The following is a 10,279-nucleotide window of genomic DNA, read 5'->3' as shown; positions in this document are numbered from 1 at the left end:
CCTTACAGGGTTAAAAAGAAAGATTCCTACTTTCATTGCTACCTGCTTGCTGGCTAGCCAGCTAGCCAGCCCTGTGGGCCTTGCTGCTGCTGCAGCCAAAAAACAAAAGGTGGTGCTGCTGCTGCTTCTGCTGCTTCTGCTTCTGCTTGTGTCTGGCCGCTGTTGGAGCGTCCAGGCACAGGACTTCTGCTGCTGCTGACTAAATGGCCTCCTTAATTGGATCATTTGAGTAGCCAGCACACCTGTGCAGGTAGGGCATGACATGATAGGCAGCTGCCTTGATAGCGGGTGGGTGCTGAATGTTCCTAATTGACAAAATAAGATTAATGCTTATGAAGAAATATAAAATCTCATCCCTTCCCCAATATCGCGCCACACCCCTACCCCTTAATTCCCTGGTTGAACTTGATGGACATATGTCTTTTTTCGACCGTACTAACTATGTAACTATGTAACATAACATGGGGGGGGGGGGGGGGGTCTCCTGGCTGTTCACACAGGTGTGTCATTGCTGTACATTGACCATGCATTGCTTCTGTGGTATTGCAAAGGCAAAGACAAATGCTTCCAGCCATCCATTGCACTAATGGATTGGTCATCAGCTGGCTGTCTATGTCCCGCATCAATATAGACCAAAGTACAGAGGGTTAGGCTATGCTATTGTGCACCTACCTGATGCATCAGAAGGTGCGAGGCCCTTGCTAAATTCTGTGCACAGACTTTGAGATCTATACTTTAGACTGTATCTAAACCTGCTCCAACATGGACTGACATTCTGGCCTACTTTCAGCCGATGCGACTTGTCTGTCGCTGAACAGTCGCTTTTTATGTATTCAGCACCTATGTATAATGTTGTAAAAATGCTCTAGAAGCTAAAGTCGCAGAAATGTCACACATATTTGGCCTGCAACTTTCTGTGCGACAAATTCAGACAGGAAAAATCAGTATAAATCCTTAGAAAATTATCCCCCAGTGTCTCCATCTGCTGGCGGTATTGAATAAGCATTGCTGCACTGATGGGGTATGCATTAGACGAAAAAAAAGAAGAAAAAGAAGAATAATACGCCCAGAAAAGAGGCGAAAAGGAGAAAAACGTAAAAAAACGTGAAAAAAAAGTAAGAGGAAGAGAAGGGAAAAAAAGGTGGAAATGGGTTTAAAAGTGATTTCGGCGGAGAAATATATATATATATATATATATATATATATATATATATATATATATATATATATACGCGCACACACACACATATATATAAACGTATTCTCCGTTGAGATATTGCAGCCGCTGCTGTGTCCAGGCCCAGGAGCCTTAGCACTGTGCTGTGATGTCACTCAATACCACTGACATCACTAGGTGTAAACAACATCTCTCCTTTGCTGTGTATGTGACTATGGAGCTGTTTGGTGATGTCGTCTATTATGGCCTTCATAGAAGCAACAGGAGATTGTTGCATCCATCTAGAACCCTCAGAACTACAGTGCTATGATGTCACTCACTTCCACAGGCCTTGCAGAGTGTAAACAACAACAACCCAGCTTTGTTGTGTATGTAACCATAGGGATTTGTGATGTCACCTAGAACCTTCACAGCAGCGACAGCTTTATGAGGAGCATCAGCACTGCTCTGCCTGAGCAGAACCATCACCGCCATAGGTTGTCAAATAACCCGGGTTTAACCCACACAGGTAAGTCCAATGGGGTGCAGGCATGTCCTCTATGCTTACAGCTTCCCGTGGGTGTTGGTTTGATACCGTTTGGGGACAGCCAAGGAGGCATCTGCAGGCAACAAAGGTAGGTGTGTGCTTGTGTGTGTGTTTCCTATGCAGATCCTAAGCCCAGTGTCACATGCAAGTAGGAGGAGTAAGAAGGGTTCCTGGCAAATCCGGGTTATGGATTGCATTTAAAAAGGCCCCGTGGGAGTGCAATGGGCCCCTGTCTTGCTGCTTAGCAATAATGGTATGGGTTTAGGTTCTGCTGTGTGTACTGGTGGTTGACTGCCCCCCAGCCCAGAGTGTGCATGGAAAATTGTCTGGCAGCCTCCCTGACAGCAAGCAGTGATAGTGCCCATGAAGGGCACCTTGTTGGGCCCGCCCCTTTCACGGTTATCGCTTCTCGGCCTTTTGGCTAAGATCAAGTGTAGTATCTGTTCTTATCAGTTTAATATCTGATACGTCCCCTATCTGGGGACCATATATTAAATGGATTTTTGAGAACGGGGGCCGATTTCGAAGCTTGCTTCCGTCGCCCTATGCATTGACCCGATATGGCAGTATCTTCGGGTACAGTGCACCACCCCCTTACAGGGTTAAAAAGAAAGATTCCTACTTTCATTGCTACCTGCTTGCTGGCTAGCCAGCTAGCCAGCCCTGTGGGCCTTGCTGCTGCTGCAGCCAAAAAACAAAAGGTGGTGCTGCTGCTGCTTCTGCTGCTTCTGCTTCTGCTTGTGTCTGGCCGCTGTTGGAGCGTCCAGGCACAGGACTTCTGCTGCTGCTGACTAAATGGCCTCCTTAATTGGATCATTTGAGTAGCCAGCACACCTGTGCAGGTAGGGCATGACATGATAGGCAGCTGCCTTGATAGCGGGTGGGTGCTGAATGTTCCTAATTGACAAAATAAGATTAATGCTTATGAAGAAATATAAAATCTCATCCCTTCCCCAATATCGCGCCACACCCCTACCCCTTAATTCCCTGGTTGAACTTGATGGACATATGTCTTTTTTCGACCGTACTAACTATGTAACTATGTAACATAACATGGGGGGGGGGGGGTCTCCTGGCTGTTCACACAGGTGTGTCATTGCTGTACATTGACCATGCATTGCTTCTGTGGTATTGCAAAGGCAAAGACAAATGCTTCCAGCCATCCATTGCACTAATGGATTGGTCATCAGCTGGCTGTCTATGTCCCGCATCAATATAGACCAAAGTACAGAGGGTTAGGCTATGCTATTGTGCACCTACCTGATGCATCAGAAGGTGCGAGGCCCTTGCTAAATTCTGTGCACAGACTTTGAGATCTATACTTTAGACTGTATCTAAACCTGCTCCAACATGGACTGACATTCTGGCCTACTTTCAGCCGATGCGACTTGTCTGTCGCTGAACAGTCGCTTTTTATGTATTCAGCACCTATGTATAATGTTGTAAAAATGCTCTAGAAGCTAAAGTCGCAGAAATGTCACACATATTTGGCCTGCAACTTTCTGTGCGACAAATTCAGACAGGAAAAATCAGTATAAATCCTTAGAAAATTATCCCCCAGTGTCTCCATCTGCTGGCGGTATTGAATAAGCATTGCTGCACTGATGGGGTATGCATTAGACGAAAAAAAAGAAGAAAAAGAAGAATAATACGCCCAGAAAAGAGGCGAAAAGGAGAAAAACGTAAAAAAACGTGAAAAAAAAGTAAGAGGAAGAGAAGGGAAAAAAAGGTGGAAATGGGTTTAAAAGTGATTTCGGCGGAGAAATATATATACGCGCACACACACACATATATATATAAACGTATTCTCCGTTGAGATATTGCAGCCGCTGCTGTGTCCAGGCCCAGGAGCCTTAGCACTGTGCTGTGATGTCACTCAATACCACTGACATCACTAGGTGTAAACAACATCTCTCCTTTGCTGTGTATGTGACTATGGAGCTGTTTGGTGATGTCGTCTATTATGGCCTTCATAGAAGCAACAGGAGATTGTTGCATCCATCTAGAACCCTCAGAACTACAGTGCTATGATGTCACTCACTTCCACAGGCCTTGCAGAGTGTAAACAACAACAACCCAGCTTTGTTGTGTATGTAACCATAGGGATTTGTGATGTCACCTAGAACCTTCACAGCAGCGACAGCTTTATGAGGAGCATCAGCACTGCTCTGCCTGAGCAGAACCATCACCGCCATAGGTTGTCAAATAACCCGGGTTTAACCCACACAGGTAAGTCCAATGGGGTGCAGGCATGTCCTCTATGCTTACAGCTTCCCGTGGGTGTTGGTTTGATACCGTTTGGGGACAGCCAAGGAGGCATCTGCAGGCAACAAAGGTAGGTGTGTGCTTGTGTGTGTGTTTCCTATGCAGATCCTAAGCCCAGTGTCACATGCAAGTAGGAGGAGTAAGAAGGGTTCCTGGCAAATCCGGGTTATGGATTGCATTTAAAAAGGCCCCGTGGGAGTGCAATGGGCCCCTGTCTTGCTGCTTAGCAATAATGGTATGGGTTTAGGTTCTGCTGTGTGTACTGGTGGTTGACTGCCCCCCAGCCCAGAGTGTGCATGGAAAATTGTCTGGCAGCCTCCCTGACAGCAAGCAGTGATAGTGCCCATGAAGGGCACCTTGTTGGGCCCGCCCCTTTCACGGTTATCGCTTCTCGGCCTTTTGGCTAAGATCAAGTGTAGTATCTGTTCTTATCAGTTTAATATCTGATACGTCCCCTATCTGGGGACCATATATTAAATGGATTTTTGAGAACGGGGGCCGATTTCAAAGCTTGCTTCCGTCGCCCTATGCATTGACCCGATATGGCAGTATCTTCGGGTACAGTGCACCACCCCCTTACAGGGTTAAAAAGAAAGATTCCTACTTTCATTGCTACCTGCTTGCTGGCTAGCCAGCTAGCCAGCCCTGTGGGCCTTGCTGCTGCTGCAGCCAAAAAACAAAAGGTGGTGCTGCTGCTGCTTTTGCTGCTTCTGCTTCTGCTTGTGTCTGGCCGCTGTTGGAGCGTCCAGGCACAGGACTTCTGCTGCTGCTGACTAAATGGCCTCCTTAATTGGATCATTTGAGTAGCCAGCACACCTGTGCAGGTAGGGCATGACATGATAGGCAGCTGCCTTGATAGCGGGTGGGTGCTGAATGTTCCTAATTGACAAAATAAGATTAATGCTTATGAAGAAATATAAAATCTCATCCCTTCCCCAATATCGCGCCACACCCCTACCCCTTAATTCCCTGGTTGAACTTGATGGACATATGTCTTTTTTCGACCGTACTAACTATGTAACTATGTAACATAACATGGGGGGGGGGGGGGTCTCCTGGCTGTTCACACAGGTGTGTCATTGCTGTACATTGACCATGCATTGCTTCTGTGGTATTGCAAAGGCAAAGACAAATGCTTCCAGCCATCCATTGCACTAATGGATTGGTCATCAGCTGGCTGTCTATGTCCCGCATCAATATAGACCAAAGTACAGAGGGTTAGGCTATGCTATTGTGCACCTACCTGATGCATCAGAAGGTGCGAGGCCCTTGCTAAATTCTGTGCACAGACTTTGAGATCTATACTTTAGACTGTATCTAAACCTGCTCCAACATGGACTGACATTCTGGCCTACTTTCAGCCGATGCGACTTGTCTGTCGCTGAACAGTCGCTTTTTATGTATTCAGCACCTATGTATAATGTTGTAAAAATGCTCTAGAAGCTAAAGTCGCAGAAATGTCACACATATTTGGCCTGCAACTTTCTGTGCGACAAATTCAGACAGGAAAAATCAGTATAAATCCTTAGAAAATTATCCCCCAGTGTCTCCATCTGCTGGCGGTATTGAATAAGCATTGCTGCACTGATGGGGTATGCATTAGACGAAAAAAAAGAAGAAAAAGAAGAATAATACGCCCAGAAAAGAGGCGAAAAGGAGAAAAACGTAAAAAAACGTGAAAAAAAAGTAAGAGGAAGAGAAGGGAAAAAAAGGTGGAAATGGGTTTAAAAGTGATTTCGGCGGAGAAATATATATATATATATATATATATATATATATATATATATATATACGCGCACACACACACATACATATAAACGTATTCTCCGTTGAGATATTGCAGCCGCTGCTGTGTCCAGGCCCAGGAGCCTTAGCACTGTGCTGTGATGTCACTCAATACCACTGACATCACTAGGTGTAAACAACATCTCTCCTTTGCTGTGTATGTGACTATGGAGCTGTTTGGTGATGTCGTCTATTATGGCCTTCATAGAAGCAACAGGAGATTGTTGCATCCATCTAGAACCCTCAGAACTACAGTGCTATGATGTCACTCACTTCCACAGGCCTTGCAGAGTGTAAACAACAACAACCCAGCTTTGTTGTGTATGTAACCATAGGGATTTGTGATGTCACCTAGAACCTTCACAGCAGCGACAGCTTTATGAGGAGCATCAGCACTGCTCTGCCTGAGCAGAACCATCACCGCCATAGGTTGTCAAATAACCCGGGTTTAACCCACACAGGTAAGTCCAATGGGGTGCAGGCATGTCCTCTATGCTTACAGCTTCCCGTGGGTGTTGGTTTGATACCGTTTGGGGACAGCCAAGGAGGCATCTGCAGGCAACAAAGGTAGGTGTGTGCTTGTGTGTGTGTTTCCTATGCAGATCCTAAGCCCAGTGTCACATGCAAGTAGGAGAAGTAAGAAGGGTTCCTGGCAAATCCGGGTTATGGATTGCATTTAAAAAGGCCCCGTGGGAGTGCAATGGGCCCCTGTCTTGCTGCTTAGCAATAATGGTATGGGTTTAGGTTCTGCTGTGTGTACTGGTGGTTGACTGCCCCCCAGCCCAGAGTGTGCATGGAAAATTGTCTGGCAGCCTCCCTGACAGCAAGCAGTGATAGTGCCCATGAAGGGCACCTTGTTGGGCCCGCCCCTTTCACGGTTATCGCTTCTCGGCCTTTTGGCTAAGATCAAGTGTAGTATCTGTTCTTATCAGTTTAATATCTGATACGTCCCCTATCTGGGGACCATATATTAAATGGATTTTTGAGAACGGGGGCCGATTTCGAAGCTTGCTTCCGTCGCCCTATGCATTGACCCGATATGGCAGTATCTTCGGGTACAGTGCACCACCCCCTTACAGGGTTAAAAAGAAAGATTCCTACTTTCATTGCTACCTGCTTGCTGGCTAGCCAGCTAGCCAGCCCTGTGGGCCTTGCTGCTGCTGCAGCCAAAAAACAAAAGGTGGTGCTGCTGCTGCTGCTTCTGCTGCTTCTGCTTCTGCTTGTGTCTGGCCGCTGTTGGAGCGTCCAGGCACAGGACTTCTGCTGCTGCTGACTAAATGGCCTCCTTAATTGGATCATTTGAGTAGCCAGCACACCTGTGCAGGTAGGGCATGACATGATAGGCAGCTGCCTTGATAGCGGGTGGGTGCTGAATGTTCCTAATTGACAAAATAAGATTAATGCTTATGAAGAAATATAAAATCTCATCCCTTCCCCAATATCGCGCCACACCCCTACCCCTTAATTCCCTGGTTGAACTTGATGGACATATGTCTTTTTTCGACCGTACTAACTATGTAACTATGTAACATAACATGGGGGGGGGGGGGGGGTCTCCTGGCTGTTCACACAGGTGTGTCATTGCTGTACATTGACCATGCATTGCTTCTGTGGTATTGCAAAGGCAAAGACAAATGCTTCCAGCCATCCATTGCACTAATGGATTGGTCATCAGCTGGCTGTCTATGTCCCGCATCAATATAGACCAAAGTACAGAGGGTTAGGCTATGCTATTGTGCACCTACCTGATGCATCAGAAGGTGCGAGGCCCTTGCTAAATTCTGTGCACAGACTTTGAGATCTATACTTTAGACTGTATCTAAACCTGCTCCAACATGGACTGACATTCTGGCCTACTTTCAGCCGATGCGACTTGTCTGTCGCTGAACAGTCGCTTTTTATGTATTCAGCACCTATGTATAATGTTGTAAAAATGCTCTAGAAGCTAAAGTCGCAGAAATGTCACACATATTTGGCCTGCAACTTTCTGTGCGACAAATTCAGACAGGAAAAATCAGTATAAATCCTTAGAAAATTATCCCCCAGTGTCTCCATCTGCTGGCGGTATTGAATAAGCATTGCTGCACTGATGGGGTATGCATTAGACGAAAAAAAAGAAGAAAAAGAAGAATAATACGCCCAGAAAAGAGGCGAAAAGGAGAAAAACGTAAAAAAACGTGAAAAAAAAGTAAGAGGAAGAGAAGGGAAAAAAAGGTGGAAATGGGTTTAAAAGTGATTTCGGCGGAGAAATATATATATATATATATATATATATATATATATATATATATACGCGCACACACACACATATATATAAACGTATTCTCCGTTGAGATATTGCAGCCGCTGCTGTGTCCAGGCCCAGGAGCCTTAGCACTGTGCTGTGATGTCACTCAATACCACTGACATCACTAGGTGTAAACAACATCTCTCCTTTGCTGTGTATGTGACTATGGAGCTGTTTGGTGATGTCGTCTATTATGGCCTTCATAGAAGCAACAGGAGATTGTTGCATCCATCTAGAACCCTCAGAACTACAGTGCTATGATGTCACTCACTTCCACAGGCCTTGCAGAGTGTAAACAACAACAACCCAGCTTTGTTGTGTATGTAACCATAGGGATTTGTGATGTCACCTAGAACCTTCACAGCAGCGACAGCTTTATGAGGAGCATCAGCACTGCTCTGCCTGAGCAGAACCATCACCGCCATAGGTTGTCAAATAACCCGGGTTTAACCCACACAGGTAAGTCCAATGGGGTGCAGGCATGTCCTCTATGCTTACAGCTTCTTGTGGGTGTTGGTTTGATACCGTTTGGGGACAGCCAAGGAGGCATCTGCAGGCAACAAAGGTAGGTGTGTGCTTGTGTGTGTGTTTCCTATGCAGATCCTAAGCCCAGTGTCACATGCAAGTAGGAGAAGTAAGAAGGGTTCCTGGCAAATCCGGGTTATGGATTGCATTTAAAAAGGCCCCGTGGGAGTGCAATGGGCCCCTGTCTTGCTGCTTAGCAATAATGGTATGGGTTTAGGTTCTGCTGTGTGTACTGGTGGTTGACTGCCCCCCAGCCCAGAGTGTGCATGGAAAATTGTCTGGCAGCCTCCCTGACAGCAAGCAGTGATAGTGCCCATGAAGGGCACCTTGTTGGGCCCGCCCCTTTCACGGTTATCGCTTCTCGGCCTTTTGGCTAAGATCAAGTGTAGTATCTGTTCTTATCAGTTTAATATCTGATACGTCCCCTATCTGGGGACCATATATTAAATGGATTTTTGAGAACGGGGGCCGATTTCGAAGCTTGCTTCCGTCGCCCTATGCATTGACCCGATATGGCAGTATCTTCGGGTACAGTGCACCACCCCCTTACAGGGTTAAAAAGAAAGATTCCTACTTTCATTGCTGGCTAGCCAGCTAGCCAGCCCTGTGGGCCTTGCTGCTGCTGCAGCCAAAAAACAAAAGGTGGTGCTGCTGCTGCTTCTGCTGCTTCTGCTTCTGCTTGTGTCTGGCCGCTGTTGGAGCGTCCAGGCACAGGACTTCTGCTGCTGCTGACTAAATGGCCTCCTTAATTGGATCATTTGAGTAGCCAGCACACCTGTGCAGGTAGGGCATGACATGATAGGCAGCTGCCTTGATAGCGGGTGGGTGCTGAATGTTCCTAATTGACAAAATAAGATTAATGCTTATGAAGAAATATAAAATCTCATCCCTTCCCCAATATCGTGCCACACCCCTACCCCTTAATTCCCTGGTTGAACTTGATGGACATATGTCTTTTTTCGACCGTACTAACTATGTAACTATGTAACATAACATGGGGGGGGGGGGTCTCCTGGCTGTTCACACAGGTGTGTCATTGCTGTACATTGACCATGCATTGCTTCTGTGGTATTGCAAAGGCAAAGACAAATGCTTCCAGCCATCCATTGCACTAATGGATTGGTCATCAGCTGGCTGTCTATGTCCCGCATCAATATAGACCAAAGTACAGAGGGTTAGGCTATGCTATTGTGCACCTACCTGATGCATCAGAAGGTGCGAGGCCCTTGCTAAATTCTGTGCACAGACTTTGAGATCTATACTTTAGACTGTATCTAAACCTGCTCCAACATGGACTGACATTCTGGCCTACTTTCAGCCGATGCGACTTGTCTGTCGCTGAACAGTCGCTTTTTATGTATTCAGCACCTATGTATAATGTTGTAAAAATGCTCTAGAAGCTAAAGTCGCAGAAATGTCACACATATTTGGCCTGCAACTTTCTGTGCGACAAATTCAGACAGGAAAAATCAGTATAAATCCTTAGAAAATTATCCCCCAGTGTCTCCATCTGCTGGCGGTATTGAATAAGCATTGCTGCACTGATGGGGTATGCATTAGACGAAAAAAAAGAAGAAAAAGAAGAATAATACGCCCAGAAAAGAGGCGAAAAGGAGAAAAACGTAAAAAAACGTGAAAAAAAAGTAAGAGGAAGAGAAGGGAAAAAAAGGTGGAAATGGGTTTAAAAGTGATTTCGGCGGAGAAATATATATAT

The 10,279-nt window shown here is 45.9% G+C and overlaps 4 non-coding genes across 4 annotated transcripts; all 4 read left to right on the top strand.

Annotated features, from left to right (window-relative positions):
- The first annotated feature begins 2,104 nt into the window (after window positions 1-2,104).
- Window positions 2,105-2,295, top strand: LOC130325064 (U2 spliceosomal RNA). Its single transcript, XR_008869945.1, has one exon. It is a non-coding gene; the product is annotated as a U2 spliceosomal RNA (small nuclear RNA).
- Window positions 2,296-4,351: 2,056 nt separating this feature from the next.
- Window positions 4,352-4,542, top strand: LOC130325079 (U2 spliceosomal RNA). The gene has a single exon (XR_008869959.1). It is a non-coding gene; the product is annotated as a U2 spliceosomal RNA (small nuclear RNA).
- Window positions 4,543-6,633: 2,091 nt separating this feature from the next.
- Window positions 6,634-6,824, top strand: LOC130325051 (U2 spliceosomal RNA). Its single transcript, XR_008869934.1, has one exon. It is a non-coding gene; the product is annotated as a U2 spliceosomal RNA (small nuclear RNA).
- Window positions 6,825-8,918: 2,094 nt separating this feature from the next.
- Window positions 8,919-9,109, top strand: LOC130325039 (U2 spliceosomal RNA). Its single transcript, XR_008869923.1, has one exon. It is a non-coding gene; the product is annotated as a U2 spliceosomal RNA (small nuclear RNA).
- Window positions 9,110-10,279: the final 1,170 nt, after the last annotated feature.

Source organism: Hyla sarda, unplaced genomic scaffold (assembly GCF_029499605.1).
Source record: "Hyla sarda isolate aHylSar1 unplaced genomic scaffold, aHylSar1.hap1 scaffold_270, whole genome shotgun sequence".
Classification (NCBI taxonomy): Eukaryota; Metazoa; Chordata; class Amphibia; order Anura; family Hylidae; genus Hyla; species Hyla sarda.
Note: the sequence above shows the minus strand (reverse complement) of the source record. Positions and strands in the feature narration are given on the sequence as shown.